Raw genomic sequence first — 19,249 nt, forward strand, 5'->3', positions numbered from 1 at the left:
ATCGATGAATCATCCAAGTTTTCTGATCGTTCGACGATCTCGTTCGGAAGTTTCGGAGAAATACGCGGCAACTTCTTAACGAAGTATTCGCGCCGAACGAGAACATCCATTCTTATCGGGGGAAGAAGTTCTCCGTTGGGAAGAAACTTTCCTCGCTCGAAGGCCGAAGACTCTTCCAACTCTCTCGATAATAACTGGCGATAGACAAAACTTTAAGATCGCCTCTGGAACAAGCGAATTTGCAAGCGCCGCGTTCGACGAACTCGCCAAACGAGTGCAAAACTGGCACGGAATTCGATACACTCTAGGCAAGGGTTGGGAAAACTTTTTGGCACTGCATGGCCATATGTTCACAAATACGGTCGATTTTGTCAAAATTATTAAGAGGCACTTGCGTAAATACAAAGTAAAAATTTTAGAAATTAAATTAAATATGTTTCGACTCTAGTTAAAAAACATACGAAATTAAAGATAAATTGGAAACTAAACTATCTAAGAATAGTACTAATCTTGTTAATCAAATAGACATTAAAAATAAATCGTTGTATAGAGTTTCTATTCGTCGTCTGTTTTCAGCCCATCGTTGAGTACTCAGGATTACGTGTATTACTTCCTTAATCCGAAAATCATGAACATGAGCTAACCCAGCACACTATTACCAGAGGGTATTGGACTCGAAATAACTAGTTCCCTTATCGTTACCAAAGTTACAAAGGAACGGGTTCGGGAAACCCGCCAGACTCTAGACGCCGGAAGTAAGTTTCCTCTCGGGTCATTTTTGCTGCTGGACGTTTAATATCCTCCGTTCTTCCAGGATTAGGACCTGAGCCAACTATAGAACAATGCACAAGGACTGTAACTTTTTAACATCGCGCTTTAATACGTTCAACCCGGCCAGCTGATACGACTTAATACGACTGCAAGCCAATCATTCGACTACTGTGCTAACCCTTTGTTTCCTAATGGGATGCTAGGTCCCATGAAATTTTCATTGCAATTTGGGATTTTTGGATTTTAAAACAGCACGAGATACTATTGTTTTAGTATTCTACGGTTTTACTTGTAATTCCCGTTACTCGTATCAGAAAGTTTCTCAGTCGAGTACAATCGTCCGACAAGCGAGCGAAAGGCTGATGGAAGCAGAAAGAAAAGAAGCAGGCCAGATAAGAAAACGAAGTTATGAACGTCCTTCGATATCTCCAACGAGAATGAAAGTTTCCGATGATCGTTTACTGAGCGATTTAAAAAGTGTAATGAAACAGTAGAGGACCAGTCATTTTCAAGACGCCCATTCGTCATCGAGAATGAAGATAAACGATATTGGATGTAAAGTTTTACTCTAGAAAAATAAGATGATTTTCTTCACAAATGGTACAAAAGTATTTCCCTTTAATTACTTTAAAATCAAAAATATTCATATACTAAAATTTACACATTTCTATGTTCCTGAGGTATTCGTAAAACAAATCAATTCTTTTTCGTGGCCATTGTATAAACAAATTTAAATAAAATTAAATACTATACGTTTGAAGGGGCGAATGATCGACACTTTGGTATGATTTAATGAATACAGTTCCTCGTCGATCCGAGAAAGTGGAACGCCTAGAAAAATAGAAAAATGACTAGCAAATAGAACATTATCGAAACATTGTCGGCGTGGGGCCCCGTCTCGGTATGTTAAGGTTTAATGTAACAGACTTCCGCCGCGATCGTAGCCCTCAGCGTCGTTATCGGTGCATCGTGCGCGAGGTCGACTCGCCGCGACATCGGAAGGAGAAAGAGGACGATGGACAACAAGGTAAGAGAAAAGAGGGAGAGAGTTCCTCGACCCATTCTCGGCCGTAACGAGGCTAATGGGAGAACGATCGTCGGTCGGCTTTTCGAAGTGGCGAGTCGGTAATTTCTCCTACGCTCGATTCCGCGGGAAAAACAAGACCGGCTGCAGGAAGAGGAACGATCGCCGGCGACGACGGTCGCGATCCTCCGGTACGCGGTGTGCCCTCCTCCTATACATAACCGCCGGGAGACATTATTGGCCAGATATGGCCAAGGCAGACGCTACGAAGAAACCTGGACGAGCCATGAAACCAGAAGGACGGCTTAGTCACACTCGACTCGACTCTGACAGCCGACCAGCGGCCGCGTGGATTTTCTAAAGCGATTAGAAATAATTGCGTTGGCGCGAGTCTCTCCCGGCGCAATCCGCCTGCTCGGAACAGCGACGACGAACCGACTCTTCTGGGGACGGAAGCCCGCCTCGATCGTATATTTCTTTATTAATCAGCCGTGCCCGCTAATTACCTCGGCTACGAAGACTCGCGACGGTGGCGCGCATGAAACGCCGCTGTTGGACATTTCCCCGGCACGAAGTCGCGTCTTATTAACGATCCGCCGTGCGCGTGTTTTTGCGCAGCGTCCGCGACTCCGTAATTACACACGCTAAAACGCAGGCATACATTAACCTTCCGTTCGGGAAATGAAACGCGACGGAGAATACGCCGCGAGAGGGAAAGAGAATGAGAGAGGGAGAGGATTTGTTGTCGCATAGCTTTCTACGAGCCTGTTCGACCATTCCTTTTAGGCGTTCGACGATCATAACCTTTACTAACAAGGGAATCCATCGAACTTGTCTCCGATTTTCATCGATTACGATTGCATAACTTCGATGAAAATTACTTTAATATGTGTTTTATTCACTCCGTATAGGCCAGTGTTTCCCAACCTTTTCTGTGCTATGCCTCACCTAACCCTAAGCCCACCAACATGTACATAATTTTTAATATTCAAAAATTGAAATGTTCACTAAAGAAACTTGAATGGTAGGTTCTAGGAAGAAATCACTAAGAAATTATTGAGTAAACACAGTAAGTAAATTTTCAAATCATGTAATGGAGAACTGAAATTCAAATACAAAATAATTGTAATGGAAGATTTTTTAATTATTAGTAATTATTTATTATTTAAATTTAGTGATGCTTGCTACAAAGAGACTTTATGTCAGGTTCCAATTTAGTTAATTCAGTCTAAATTATTCGGCCAAAAAAAATTTCAAATCGTTCCAAAAAAATTATTTCTGTTGCTAAGGTCAATTACAATCATTTTTGGTCAATACACATACCCCCGAAATCCTACTCACTTTCGAGAAAAAAATTCATTACTGAAAATATAATGTCTGACCATGACTGTCTGGTTACCCTGAAAAACAAAAATTTCAAATCGTTCTAAAAAAATTATTCTTAGTTACAGGGGTCGATTACAATTATTTTTAGTGAATAGACATACCCCTGAATTCCTACGCACTATCGAGAAAAAAATTCTTGCATAACTCAATTAGTTCTATTGCAAGTTCAAGTCGTGTGTAGCCAGAGTCTGACTCGACACAGTAAGACAAGGAGTTAAGCGTTACGAAGCGAGTTCTGTTAATTGAAATTAGCGCTAATAACCTAGATTGTTAATTTGCTATCTTCGTACGTAATTAAAATTACGTACCTTGCGATATGTACTACGTGTACCTATCTCGATCATCGAAGTAGCCGAGACGCGAATGATGTAAGAGAGCAGTTCACGTGCCCCAGACGTTGGGGTTTCAAGTTTTATTCGCTGCATATTCTGTTTAATTAATAGAATAAATATTTGTTACTTTCTCGTTGTTTACTTTTTCTAATAGTATGCAACACTATTTGCTAATTTAAGTAATAAAGGAATGCTGGAAAGAATTGTATTTGATTCTTTGTATAATTTGCACCGATCGCCTCTTTTATTTAAAAGGATGAACAACCATTCTTGACATTAAAAAAAATTCCGGATATTTCCTCTACTTGTCATATACGGTCGTCGTCAATTGGAACAGGCTATTCGTAAAGTGGATTCAGCGGATATGTCAGACTCTGTCGCGTATTTTTTCGTTTCAAATCACGATTAACTGTCCAGCTGCAAAGAGTTCGTAATCGTAACTGATTAAACGTTCTGCTTAATTAAACATTGCTATAAAGAGTATTCTGTCCTTTTTCGTGGAAACGATGTTGCAGGAAGACTAATTAACAGGCACTTTCCAACTATAAATAGTGGAACTAGTTCGAAAATACTCGCAGAGTAGACGGTGTGTGACATACTACCGTGGTACGTTTAAAATGAACATCGATTAACAAAAATTCGACTTTTCTTGAGACATATAATTCAATCAATTTTAAAATATTTAAATAACCAACTTGATTAGAATAACGTGTTGCAATAAAAGTATGATAACGCGTCAAAGGACCGCTGTATGATTCGTTCGGATAAAAACATCGGAAAGAAACTATTTCCTTCGGGTGTTCTAGAGCACGAGACCTCCTTTTAGCGACAAACAACCTTCTCCGTTTAACAAACGACCAGCGAGAAGATATCGCGTATCTCCTTCCTGAAAGCGTTCAAACGTTTCGTTTGCGCGGCATTCGACGGCGCTTGTTATCGAGTGAGAGGTGAAATCAAGGGCCAAATCGTAGCCAGTTCAGGTAGAACGAAAGAACTAGCCATCGATTACGATCGGAGAGGATGCTCCTTAATTGGACGTCGATGCGATGTTTCGGCACGCGGATTTTCTAAACCGATTAGAAGCAATTGCGACGACAGCTGCCCCCTGGGGCTGGAAAAGCAACATTCGGAATGCCTTTTTACGCCGGGCAGTGTTTTATTAACGATCGTTGTCGCTCATCGGCGGCACGGTGAAAATAACTTCCACGCAATCGCTCGTCGAATTCCGTCAACAAACCCGCGACTTGTCGCCGATCCTTTCACGTTCGATAAAACCAACGATTTCATCCTTAGAAATTTTGTCCAATGGACAATTAACACATCGACACACCGGTTTTTCCTGTCCGGGAAAATCCTCGTCATTTTTTCAAATTATAGATAAATATAAATATTCCATCGTTGTAGTATTTCTAATTAAAAAATTTACAAGCATTGGGTTCGTTTATTATTAAGTGTTAAAAATATAATGTAATACCATTCGTTGAATAAAAATAGTATCAGTCTGCAATTATTGTTGGTTTTCCCGAATTCTACAGAAATTTAATACGTGATGTTTCAACGGCAGTTGTTTTTTAAGAATAAACTTAACAATGCCTGCATTGGCCCCAATTCCCTTATCCTTCGTTTGTCAATCGAATCGTTGAATTCGAACTGTGTCGCGATGGCGGATAACGTACGGTGCAAATAATTTGCGACGGGAAACGAAGCACGAGAATGGAAACGCGTCGGCGACACGCAGATCATCACCATGTTGGTCGCGTACAGGTGACAAGGTCGTGGCTCGTAGAGATCGAGCGATCGTGGGTATAATCGTTCGCGTGAAATTCCACTGCGATTCAACGTATTTGCACAGATATCGTGTTGATCGTAGAGCAACCTTGGCATAATGTCCTTGGCTTAAAATTTTGTTCGCCGTGTTACGTCACGTTTTCTGACGCATGCTGACATATCCTATTCGATCTGTCATGCCAACCATGGTAGTCGTTTCTTCGATCATGTTTGGGAACGACTACGTTAGAAACAGAAACGAGTCCTATAGATTAGGAGCATACTTTATGAATTTTTCTAAGAAAATAATTATATTTTGCCCAGATGCAATTTTCTTTCAATTTGTATAGGTATAACCTGTATTAAATCTGCAATATGTATAATCTCACTGGGTTGTGTGATACTCTAACACAGTTGCTATCGAATATTTTCCTTCTTGACTTATTTAACGATTTTACTCACAAAATGGAACTAAATAATGTACCAAACAAGGTGAAAAGCAAATTAATAAACCATCCAGTTTAAATAAAGTCAGATCTACTACTGGATGAGTTTCTACCAGGTACTAGAAAGTATAAATAATAAAATACACTTCGCTAAATAATTTTGCAAAGTTTCATCAGAATCAGCGGACCCTTTCTCGCAAGAGTACGATTGATTTACAATCTAGAAAGATGCTGGAAGCGTAAAGAAACGTAACAGGCCTTGACGGACAGCGGATAAAGACTTCCATATATCATTCCGTAATTTGTAATAGGATGTTACGATTCCAAGATACGCGAGCACATTTGTAAACGTTCGTACAATGCGTTCAGTTTTGCTCGTCGCTGCGTAAGAGTATCTCACGAATCCAGGTCAAACGTGGAAACCGTGGTTTTTCAGCCAACACCCCTTTTCCTGGTAGATTTATCGCACGCTCTATTCAGAGATGAAGAATATGGAAACGGTAAATCGGTCGGATAAGAGGGGATAAACCCGTGTACACGGCTGCGCAAGCACGAACCACGTTCGCGCGGAACCTTGTTAGTAGACATTGAACTTCCTTTCACTGTGTAATTGAATTAATTGCAAGTGATTTTGCCGTTTTGCTTTGCGTTTACTGTTCTCTAATGTTCGTTAATTTCACTGTCTGTCTTTTCCCGGTAACCCTTAAAATTTGTGACCCATGTCGCTACGTACTATACAAGGGTGATTCTACGGGCCAGAACAAATCAAAAATTAAAAATGGAATTTGATGTATACGCGTTGAATATGTATTAGTTGGTACGTCTGTCCAAAGTCCACTGTTTCTACTTATGCTGGAGTTCCGTCGAAATCTATTGCACGCGTGAACAGAGTTCGGCCACCTCTGGAAAAAATTTCAATGGGAGATTCTAGAGGCCAAAATAAGACGAAAATCAAGAATATCAATTTCTTGACTGAAGCTTCGTTAAAAAGTTATTAACAAATTGAATTCTGAAAAAATTATTTTTGTCGGTTGTAGGGGTCAATTATGATCATTTTTGGTCAATAGACATACCCTCGAAATCCTACGCACTTTCGAAAAAAAAATTCTTTACCGAAAATACAATGTCTATAACTCCTGAACGGATTGGACGATTTTCATATTTCAAAATGCAAATAACGCGTATTAATGGGGCTGTAGACCCCAGAAAAATGACTCGAAAAAATACATTAGATGTAAGGTCTACTCGTATACCTCGTCTTTGGTTCTCACTCAGAAAACTGTAAAGTCGTCGATGTTAATAACTTTTTACCGAAGCCTCTATCAACAAATTGGTATTCTTGATTTTCGTCTTATTTTGGCCTCTATAATCTCCCATTAGAATTTTTCCCAAGGGTGGCAGAACACCCTGTATAAGAAACTTTGATATTAAATAACTTTTTAATGAATCGTCGAATTAATATGAGATTGACTGACTTTATTTAACACTATTCGAAGAATGTTTCAGCGAAGGGAAAATATATTTCGTACATTACACTCGTAATTTGACAATGTGCCTGTCGACTATCAACGAATGTACCTAACAAAATAAATTTAAGTTACTTTAACAATTTTTCCTAAATTGTAACCTCTGTTAATCTCGCTAACGAAGGAAGAGTATAATCTGGACGAATGCTTTTTGCAAAATTTCAATGGATCTAGGGATTTCAAGTCCACATCGTGGGCTCTAGCTGTAGCACTCTCAATTTCTATCTTGGTCTTGAAAAATCGCGGTTGCATGACGTAGCTGGATGCCGGTAAAAAAAGAGGCGAGACCTCATCGCGAAGGTCGATCGTCGTGGAACCCTAGGCTGAGCGGTAGCCGCGCAGACAGATCTCGCGTTCACGCCCGAGTTGGCGCGGTTTTTGTCCACGACGAGAATGACGTCGGCAACCGGTAACCCCGGATTAACTTACTTTCAGCCGATCTTGCGGCTAGCAGCTGAATTACAAGCAACCAGCCCGCGTGCACTCGGCGCGCCGCCTTATGGATCGCTGTAAACAGCGTCTAAACGGCGATCCCCGTTCATAGCGTAAAAGGCACAAACGACGTACTCGGTGCGAACCGTAATTTTCCTGGCTACCGAGCGGCGGGATCGCGTTCGGCCACCGCTAATCTTTTACGACGTTTCGTCTATTGCTATAACGATCGGTTACAGAGGCTCGAACCCGCGGCTTTGCACCACGCGCGCCGAACACACAGACGCGCTAACGAGACGGTTCTTAATATGCAAATCCGCGCGAAACGGTGTTTGGAGAACTACCGTTTTCGAATTATCGTTAATTATCGTCGTCGAAGGTTAATGCCCGATCTTGGACGTCGGTGTTATCGGCGATCTTACGCCAGTGTGTTCAGCTATAGCTGTATCCCGTTTCTCCTCTAGTATTTCCATCTTCGTTTTAGAAGCAGACTTTGCGAGCACAATGTCCATGTTTCGATGAGTTTACCGAGAGACTCTGTGGATTTTTCGAAGCGATCGAACCTAATCGATCATTTCACTAAGCACTGTTTTACAGAAATACGTTATAACCGATGAGATGACCAGTCGTAGTAGGTTTAGTGTTAAGCTACTAGCATGTCATGTTTCACTTTGAATCTTTGGATCTTCATTTTAGAAACAAACTTCACTAGCACAACGTCGTTAACTTCAATATTTTAATGAGGTTACCGACGAGCAAGTGTTTCAGTCAACTCTGCGGACGTTCCAAAGCAATTAAGCTTCTCACTCCTATATCACTGACTACCTACCTAACTAATCAATCGCTTCACCAGCGTGTTGCAGGTTTCGACCTTAAAAACTATTTCCCTGAATTATTCGTTCTAAATTATCCGTAATTATCGTCGATTAAGATTGATTCTGGTCTTAAATACTGGTAGATTTTGAAACGTTGTACTACTGACCGTGTCCCACTTTTCTTACGATTTTTGTCCCTTAATTTATGCAATAGACTTTGTAGTTATGATGCCATCAACCATTTTCAATTTTCAGTGACATAATAAATAAATCTTTCAGTGATCTGTGGATGTTCCGAAGCAACGAAGTTTCTGACTCTTCTTTGCCACTATACTCAATCAATTATCGTGAAAGATTGTTGCAGCAACTGCTTCTGGTTTTAGATTCTGACGGACTTCATCGACAGAACAATTATCAATTATCGTTTCCAAAGTAGCAATGTCCTTTTTGTAACTCTGATTCTGATCGTCATTAAGCCACTACTGTATCCCGTTTCCAACCTTTGTTCTTTAATTTATGAAGCAGACTGCAGAATCTAATTCACCTCTTTTATCTTGGACACTAGTAGACTATCAGTTCCACTAGAACGGTACATCAGGTTGTCCCGCTTTTTATTTCATCTCTATTCTTTAATTTATAAAGTAGACTTTGCAGAATCTCATTTATCGCTTCGAATTCTCATGAAAAATCCTAACTATCGTCAAACGTAAAATTTTCAGATTAATTTTATACGAGTCTCGAAACAACGACCTGGCTCTTCTCCCACGATCGTGACTAGTATTGTTCAGCCTCTCCAGCTCTTGAAGTATCTTGGCCCGCGGGTCTGCGCCTCCTTCTATCGAATTGACACAATTCAACGTGTGAACAATTTTCAGCTTCCGTATCATCGAGGAAAGGTACTCGAGCGACACCTTCTTGACCCCGAGTACTATTGCAGGCCTCCTGTTGTGTCTTTTCTTTCTGGCTAGAGTCTATATTGCTTTAGCAGCTCATCGATCGCGATCGTGTTCGTGTTCGTGTTCGTTCCATCGTTGTGTCCTGGCGTTTTGACCGTGAAACGCGTTGCGCAAACGCGAAAGGACGTTACGCCACCCGCCAACGAGATCTATCATTTGCATTCCTCTTCCGCTTCGTAGATGAATCGGTCGATTAGGACGAGATTGCAGGGTAGAGGCTGCGTTCGGCGTTTCGCGCTGCCGTATGAAAACGGCACGTTCCTCGACAAACGATCCCACCGGTACATTAAGTTATCGTTTCTCGGTGTACCCGAGACGACGGTGTACGAGACGACGCCAATTAGTTTCACCTGCCTTCAATTTTCTGCCCTTACGCGTCCTACCAGCTGCCCGCCATTATCCCCGTTCGCTCCGTCAACTTTCCTCGCTTTCCAGCGAAATCGGGATAAACGTTGTCCCGTCGAAGAAAAGAAAAACTCCGGAGGCGCTCGGAGCGCGTCGAAACGCGGAGGTTCCTGAAGTAATAGCTAATTGAAGAGACGAAAAGTAAATTAGGCCACTTTCCTGTAAGAAGGAACGCAATCGCGCTTAATTACTGACGGCGCGCTCGAACTTAATAACCCCTCGTCCTCCGTTTTCCCACTCCCAGAACACGTCCCGAAGGTAGATTGCGTTTAATTACTGTTATGACGCTCGCTAGCATGGAACAATGTAAATAGGTTTCGAATAGAGCCGGATTCCACAAAGCCAGCTGCAACCTCTCATGGAAGAACCCTTGGCACGAAGATTGCGACTGTTTTTGTTACATTGTCTGGCTGAGTTGAAACATTCCCAACATTCGACAATTTCAGGGCAAAAGCTTCAACCGATTGTTATAACATAGTAAATGCCGTTATGGAAACACTGGGGGTTTCTTCTTCCAGGAAACGTTGATTCCAAGAAGGTCTTTAAATTATTATATCTCGGTAGGGTAGAAATATGTTGTCCTCTCGCAAGAGTATAAATCAGTCCTGAAGTTACTGAATTTATCATCGTTGCAAGACCGTAGAACCGTGGCTGATCTTGCATTTTATATGATAAGTCATCGTTAAATATGTTACGTGCCCTTCCTTATTAGAATTAATCAAATTATCTATTCCATCCGGACTAAGTAGGAATATATTTCATTTTCATGACACGTGATCCGTATCGACCTAATCGTAATGCTTTCTGATATAATTATTTTCCAAATGTAGTGTTGAGACTGGATCGATGGAATATCGAAATAAATAAGAAGACAGGATCATATGGTTTATTAAATTCTTGTAATAATAAATTTTTATGTGGAAGAACGTTTCAATAGATAATGAATTGTTTCATAAAAACATACCCTACTCAAGTAACAAAATATTCGAATAGTTACGATTAGGCTTGTAACGTCATTCATCTAGTTTGCTTGCATAGTTCGTATAATAAAAATATTAACAATAAATGAAATAAATAAATAGTAGAGAATTGTATAACAAAGGTTCAATTAAAACATTCTTCGATGGACTTTGAAAGAGTGTTCAAATCCGACCTAAATAGGAAGAAGATCGATGGAGGGACGATCACCGTTTTGATGATCGTGCTCGAGATCTGCCATCTCGTTTTCAGCGTCGAACAATGCAGATTTGATCCTATCGCACATAACGCGATCTCAGCTCTGACCCCGTGAACCTCAACTACGCTGCATCTACCCTTTAAACTATCTCGTAGAAGGATAATTTTGCCTTGTATCTCGAGGTCAAAGTTATTAGAGCTTCAGAGCTCGTTGGACACGTAGAAAACTACGACTTTTAATGTTCTGCTATGTTCGTCTCATTCAACTATTTCATTGAGGGACAATTTTACCTCGTATCTCGAGGTCGAAGTTATTAGAGCTTCAGGGATCGTTGCACGCGCAGTAAAAAACGTGCATTTAATGTTCTGGTATTTCTGCGATAGAAATATTCGCGATACGCTACAATTTCAGATTAAACACAGATTAAGGACGATAGAAAGTACCAGAGGGATGATCTCAGTTACGCGGATCGAGCTCAAGATACGTAATCGTGTTTTCAACGGCTGATTTCAGACTATCGTTCATAACGCGATCCCAGCTCTAGCCTCGTGAACTTCCGCTACGTTGCATCGGCTCTTTCAACTATCTCGTTGGAGGGTAATTCCGCGTTATATCCCGAGGTCGAGGTTGGTAGTCTCGCGATTCGTGGCTCGTGCAGAAAAAGAGGCCGTTCACCTCTGCTGAAGAACGTTCCGAAGAAGCTGACCCAACCGGCTCCTTCAACGCAGCGAGAATACGCAAAACGATTCACGCTTCCAATCCCGATCGTGATCGATTGAACCTTTGCACTTCCATGTCGAACCGAACTCGACAACGTGTTTCGTTTTAGCTGCTTGTACCCTGTTCTTAAGAGTTTCTACCGGTTAAATGTACGTTCTCGTCAACAGACTTTGTATACGTTTAAGAACTTCTCCAATTATTTGTTTTACTTCACTGCAACGCGATAAAAATTCCATAACAGCGAAGGGAACAATAATTAAATTAGTTTGCTTTTCAAAAAGGAGCATGTAGAAAAAACAAAAATGTAACTGTTCGATTGAATTACAACAAAAAAAATTATATTTTTTCCTCGAGAGAAAAAGTATAAAAATAAATTCTATACGAAAAAGCAAGATACTTTTATTTCTATGTGTGTACGTCCAAGCTTTGAACAATTGAGTGCGTAAAAATTACGGATCCCGAATAGAAGAAGTGGATGCTGCTGAATCTTAAATCGACAAAGGATTTTTCTCGTTTTTAATCGAGTATAGAATTCCCATAAAATCGTTTATGTGGGTCACACTCGACGCCATTAAATCGATCGAACGCGGAACCGTTGACGAAACGAGCACAAGTTTTACGAGCGATCGAAAAATCGATTCTCGCTTGACTAATTGAAAACGTTGACCTGCACCCACTTTGCTTTACGCGACTGATTCGGTGGAACGAAGAACGTCTCGTAAATGGTTGATTGTGCGCGGTGCGTGAATCATCAAGGAGAACGTCGTTCCACTTTCGTTGAAACGATAACTCTGCTTCTTTTCGATCCAATCTCCTGTCAGCGCTATTCACGATGGACTCCCAAACATACGACAACGGACATTCACTCGCGCAGATTAATAGCGACTATTCAGGAATAAAGAGTCCGCGCGTCGCGAACGCAAATTATTTCTATGACTCTACCTGGTGACATTTAAAGTCCCTTATTAAGTGCTTCTTATGAAACATTATTTTGCCTTTCGTTCGTTCGATAGATCATCCATTTTCCTTTAATTTTCAATTTCGTCATTTCTATAAGAGAAGTAAAGAGGCGAGTAATGTTTGAATAAATAAAAAATTAAAACGACCATTCGATTGGAATTTTCTGTTATATATCTACACGTTAAAAATTTGATGTATATCTAGGACAATCCTTGCCACGACGCACAAAAAGAGAAAATAACATCAATTTGGAATGATAGGACACACATTGTCGTCGTTCCGACCAATTTATGATGGTCCTCTTTAGGAAAAATTATACATAAGTTGTAGTGGATAATGTGTGCCATTTTTCGGTATTCAAGTTTCTAACATCAGAGCATATTTATTACGATAAAAAATATTCTTGTCTTTGAATTCTATATTCGAATACTTATAATCTTCCGAATAAAACTTGTCTTAAGATAAATATTCGACGCGTTATGTGTAGAAACGCTTATCTAGAAACAAGCTTTAATCGATGTCGATCGGGAGTGGCACTTGAATAAACATTCAAAAAATCGAGTGAAAGAAGTTTCGAAGTACTTCGAGAGATTCGAATCGCGAATGTCAACGTTATCATGTCGTTAAAAATGATCTTTCGAGCGATCGTAGGTCTCGTTACGCGCGGACGATAGGTCAAGCATGGCGTCCGAACAACATCGCGGGTCGCGTAATTCTTCGAGTCAATTGAATCGCGCTAGTCGTGGAACGAGAATCATCGTGATCCTGACCGTGCTACTCGAACGATAATGGGAAGATGAAAGATCACGCCGGCAATTTTCCCTGCTCCGTAACGCGCTTAGAATGATTTATAACGGTCGATCCCACGACACGCTCGTTTCGAGCCACCATTGTTGAGCGAAATTCGCGACAGTAACCCTTATCACCATAGATGGGCAAAATTTTATTCGAGTAATAGATGAAACCATTAAAACCAACGTATAACAGTGTTTGATCACTAATCTCTTCGATCGAGCAACCGAAATTTTTATTTGTTCATCGTGAAATATATTTTTCTCTACTTCTTTTGATATTACGGAATTTTGTTTACTTAATTCAACTTTACACGTATAAAAATGTTAAACACTCTCCCTTTGGATCATTATCTCTTAATTTTTTATTATCCATTGCTACTTTTAGAAGATATCTATGAAATCGTTTATGAATATAAAATAAGCTAATTGTATCATTCACAAGCATAGTCTATTTTCAGCATAAAAGTTTTATAATGTTATCCAAAGGGAGCTTTGTTTGTCACACTTCTCAACGTTTACCAGTGTCTTATTATATAATTTATTTCCAAATGTATTGAAAAATTTGATTTATGGAGAGTAAAAGTATATTTTTGGTACTCTTTTTCACGTTCCAGAGATGGTAACTCTATTTGCAACTCGATGTTATAAAAATTTGCATTGCCAACGCTCTCGAATTAACCTTGTACATTCGTCTCTCGAAATTATCGAGAAAGTTAATTAAGAAACGCGAACTTACAGATGCGGAACGAAAGTTATCGAGAGGTAATTGATCCAACACAGCGAGTACCATGAAACGTGGCCGAATTCAGTGTACATGAATAATAAAAAACGCTTGTATCAAGGTTTGAATTATCTGACACTGTTTACGAGGAACTCGCGAAATCGTATGCGGTTGAAAAATTCGATGGCTACGAATTATCGACGAATCTTTGGAACAAGTACATTTTTTTAAGCGAAAATTAATTGCTGGAACAGTTTCCGTGAAAGCAGCCGGTATGATGTAAGTGTAACTTGAAAACCAGATTGAATAGGACGAATACTTATTTGGACAACTTTTACTACTCGTGTTCCTTGAATTCGTATTTGAAATTACGACGTCGCTTTATTTACGAGAAATGTGTGCCTGTAAAGGCATTAATTGAAAATGACTCAAAGTTATGCAATTTATTGAGTACCTTCCAAAAAGATTTTAGTAAACTTTATTAAATGTTCGATTTCAAAGTCTCAATTATTTTCTCGATAACTAATTACAATGTCTAAAACGAGATAAACTTTCAAAATACTCTGCAATAAATGAACGAAAAGACGTTTCTGCCTGACATCTTTCCACGACCGGTTGCAAAATATAATCCCGTACAAAGTACGAGCAAATTTAGCTAGCATAAATATAAGAATAATATCTCGACGTTGATCTCCGTATCTCATACTATCCTTGTGTACTTTACATATTCTCAACGGAGTAAGAAATACGAATCTACGCGACTATTTTCTTATTTCATCTAGGCGTTCACACGACGAGAACAACAGGACTATTGTGACCGTACATCCTCGCAGATGAAATCTTATTCTTGATACTTATAATGCAACCAGCCTCTTCAGTTTTAATGGTTTCATTTATATTCAAAGTATGATTTCATTCACAATCCAAGCAACTCGTCGCGTTTTATGCGAAAAGGTAAACGTAAAAAAGATAACAGTGTGTAAGTTTGTACGAAATATGGCACAAAGGACGCAAGACGATGTAAATCGTGTTCCATGATTATATTCTGAAGGACGTTTCTTACTCGTTAAGGTAAAAGTAATTTCGTATGTTTCTATTGTTTTGTTTTTCAGCGATCGTTAAAGAAGTCCATAGTTCGTGTCTGCAATTCAAATAAAAAATACGAAACGAAGAAAATTTAGTTCACTTCTGTATATTCTATGTAAACATCGATGTGCTCATAAATTTGAATAAAATTATAAAATATGTTTCTAATACATCCGGTTATTTTGCATGTAGAAGAACGAGACGTTCAACTATGTTTGTGGCACGAATCAATTACAGTTAAATTCTTAGGTAGGTCCAACGAACATTTGTGTAATGTTTCATAAAAATCGATGTGTGTTAATCGTCTGAGTTCATTTTTCAATTATTTCCTTAATCGCGATATAATTAAATGATTGCACCGTTGATAGTGGTTAATTTAATAATTTTATTTACGTCCGAAATTAACGATTACCGATACGCTATCGATGATCTCGTACCTATCGATAATATCCTTATGATATCAACAATTATACCAGTAATAACGAACGATAATTAATAAATTCGTAACTCTACGCTCAATATTTTTATTCAAATTAGTACTAATAAATTCCTGTTGCAATCACGTTTATTGATCAGAAAGAATTTCTAAATTGTTATCGATTAATTATTGTGCCGGCTTCTTTTCCTAGAATTGTAACTCTCTCTTTCGAAATTATTATACTGATTTGAGGAAATGTTTCGCTGGTTTAACCCATTTCATTCTGCGAAGTATGCGAGTATGCACAATTATGGAAGTTCGAAATTAATACTTCTTAAATTACTACGGATACAAGTGAAAGACTCAACTAACTGTTCGTCTGTTTGTTACAAATACAAATTCAGAAAAGAATTCCGTTACTATGACTATAATGCACATTATATATTTTACAAAGAGTAAAGATTCACCCTTTTTAAGGTACTAACAATTTAGGGACTAGGGTTTTTCAATGTCTACTACGTCCACTGATCGTAAATGTGTTTCTATCATAATATTAAAACAACTTAGAATGCTTGTTTTGCCTATCGATATCCACACCTTTTCTTTAATTAATATTCTCGAAAACAGGAATAATTTTTCTTACTTTCTTTGGTTTCTTATACCTATTAATCATTTGACTGCGGAATCGCGATATCGCAGCTCGATAAATTGCTCGATTGTCGTCGCGAAGTCGAAAACGAAGTCGATCAATTTAAACCTAATTTGTAAAAAATGGAAAACAGGTTTGCACGATGTATTTATAGCACGGCACGAGTGTATTGCGCAGAACTGCTCCAAAAGTTTTAATTCCATGATGTTTATATTTGTATATATTCGCCAAATTTTTTCGAATAAAGAAGTTTAGTTGCATATTATGTACTAATAATATCCATGAATTCTTGAAACGCTTATTTTGAGGACCCATTTTAAATCGTGGTCCTAGGTAGATGTCTCTTTCGTCTACAATAGGGGTCGTCAAACTACGGTCCACGAATGACTTTTAAATGAGTTTCGTGATATAAGCACGAAATTGCTGTTTCAGAATGCATAGAGTAGTATTAATATGACGCAATCATTCCCATTCATTTATGTAGTGTTGTGGATGAATTTACGTGAATTAATTTCAATATTTAGCACTGCCAATCTACGTACGAAAGCATAGGATATTAATATTGAGAAAGGCTAATTTTAAACTCTAATGAAGAGTAATTATGTCTGATGGAAACAATTATATACATTGGTATTCTCATTAATTTCCCGAAAAATCTGTTTATATGCAATTATATTCTGCAAGCTATGAATGCCTACTACCCGCAGATTTCAAAAGTAAAAAAAGATTTTTACGTGTAAAATTATTCGAATAAAAAAATAACACTAATTTTTAGTAAATTTTTAAAATCTAAACTGTTTGTCAAAAATTAATACTTATGTCTTGCATTACAAGTAGATAGATTCGGTTTGTTCTTATCCTTCTTTTTCCATATTACATAATTACCTTCTTTTTTTAATTTCTAAATCTGTAAACAGAACATATATATTTTACTTTCTTAATAAAGATTGTACAACAAATGTACAGTAAGAAAAATAAAAATTCTAGTAGAAATTGCTTAAATAGTTGATTTTAATTAGCCTCAAAAAAACCATCCTATAGAAATTATTCGATATAGTCCATATACCCTTCGCTCATGGTGTCACGTTATGATCTTTCTTTCTCTCCGCAGGGAAACTGAATCGTACTTACATATTGCAATAGTCTGGGACACTGTAAATTTTATTATACTGAAGATGACCAGGTTGACGGTCGAAAATGTTTTACGTCTATCGAGTGACGCTATTACGTTCGAATAATAACTAAAAACTTCTCTTATTATGTTTTTCGACCTGTACTATAACGCGCTGCTGACTCGACGATATTCGAACGAGAAATTTATCGATAGCAGCATGACTATTCTCGCATATTATTCGATTTCCAACCCTTTTGCGGAACAACCCCGTATTGCGGAATAATCCCCCATTGTGCGTCCGCGCGATAATAGGAAGATGAAGGACGGTCACCGCGATCGCGTGGATTCATCATCGGCGTGTCCGCCGGCTACAGGAGAAAGGGAGATAGCATACAGGTCCTGGAACACGAAAACCAGTCTACACGCGTCGCGACGCGCGAGAGGTTCGACAGCTCTTGACCCCTCTGGGGGGCAGGGTGCTGGAATTTATCGTTCCAAGGACTTACCTCGATGCACGCTCGATCCGCCGCCGTGGGGATCCGATCCAGCCGTTGGTGATCCAAGAGAGAAGAATTCCTGGCGTAGTCCGAAATATCCAGTAAAAGGGCGCGGGAACGGACTCCGGATTCTCCCGAGTAGGAGGAGCTCCCGAACCACGTCACCGGAGGAACGAGTTTTCACTTTTATACGGAGTCCCGCACGCGTCTCCTCTTTCTTCACCGCGTATCACAGTTTCTTCGAGACGAACCTCCTCGCGACGGTCGGCAAGAAGAAGAAGAGAAGAGAAGAGAAGAAGAAGAAGCAGAAGAATAAGAAGAGGAGTAGGAGGAAGACAACTACGGACGACGACGAAGAAGAAGCGGCGGCAGCAACCTTACCCGGCGTGGGTAAGGAAATAAGAAACACTGGAGGAACACAAGCCGATCACCGATCACGTCCAGGAAGAACCGGCCGAAAGAAAGACGAGGAAGACCGGGGAAGAGAGAGACGGAACGGGTTTCACGAGATCGACGATCCTCTCCGGGCTGTGGCGCTCTCGTCTGCAGGATCTCTTCACGATGGAATCGCTCCTCGTGCCGATCCTCCTGTATTCCACCGGGCCGATGATCCAGGATGATCCCTCTTTATCCAGAAGCTGCGTAGGACGCGACGCGCGGCGTGTCTCCGGCACGCTCGGATCTTTCTCGACGACGGGAAATCGGAGCTGAGAATATGGGTATCCGTTATGGGGTATCGTCGTATCGATGGCAGGATCCACGATCAGGAGCGTACGACCGGGTCGAGCGTGGCTGTCGCGATAGACGGGACGACAGGTGCAGCGGCTGCGGCTGGCACGGTCGTCGGCTTCATACTGAAGGGGCGCCTCGACGCCGGGCGATGCTACGCGAGAAACTGGCTCTGTCACTGGCGACGGCACCGAAAACTCCAAACCGGCGCAACCTCTGCGCTCGCTCTACGCTTGCTCTCCGCCGCTGTCGTCGCGTCAGCCCCCTCCATTGCTACACCGGCCCGTTGGTGGGGGAAGACGCCCGTGCAACGCAGCCCGCGGACCTGCTGCCCCTCGACTCCTCTCCCTTTCCCCTCCCCTCCCCCCTTCTATCCTCCACCTCACCCGCCCCTCCGTCCCATACCGCCTAGGGATAACCGCCCTGTCCTGTCCTATCCGCGCGCCGACTTCCCTTTCCCCTGATTCATTCCGCTCGTTGCGAGTCCTCGTGAGTCGTGAGGTTCCCCGCTCACGGACACACCG

At 40.3% G+C, this 19,249-nt stretch overlaps 1 protein-coding gene across 2 annotated transcripts in view; it reads right to left on the bottom strand.

The window, feature by feature from the left end:
- Nucleotides 1–18,908, bottom strand: part of LOC122395863 (storkhead-box protein 2) — a 154,514-nt gene extending 135,606 nt beyond the window's left edge. For both annotated transcript variants that reach the window (XM_043393772.1, XM_043393771.1), the window contains exon 1: nucleotides 18,006–18,908. The gene's annotated coding sequence lies outside the window, so the exon portion shown is untranslated. The remainder of the gene's footprint in view (nucleotides 1–18,005) is intronic.
- Between the last annotated feature and the right edge of the window lie 341 nt (nucleotides 18,909–19,249).

This window comes from Colletes gigas, unplaced genomic scaffold (assembly GCF_013123115.1).
Source record: "Colletes gigas isolate AHSC1104 unplaced genomic scaffold, ASM1312311v1 Colletes_gigas_Sc00006, whole genome shotgun sequence".
Taxonomy (NCBI): Eukaryota; Metazoa; Arthropoda; class Insecta; order Hymenoptera; family Colletidae; genus Colletes; species Colletes gigas.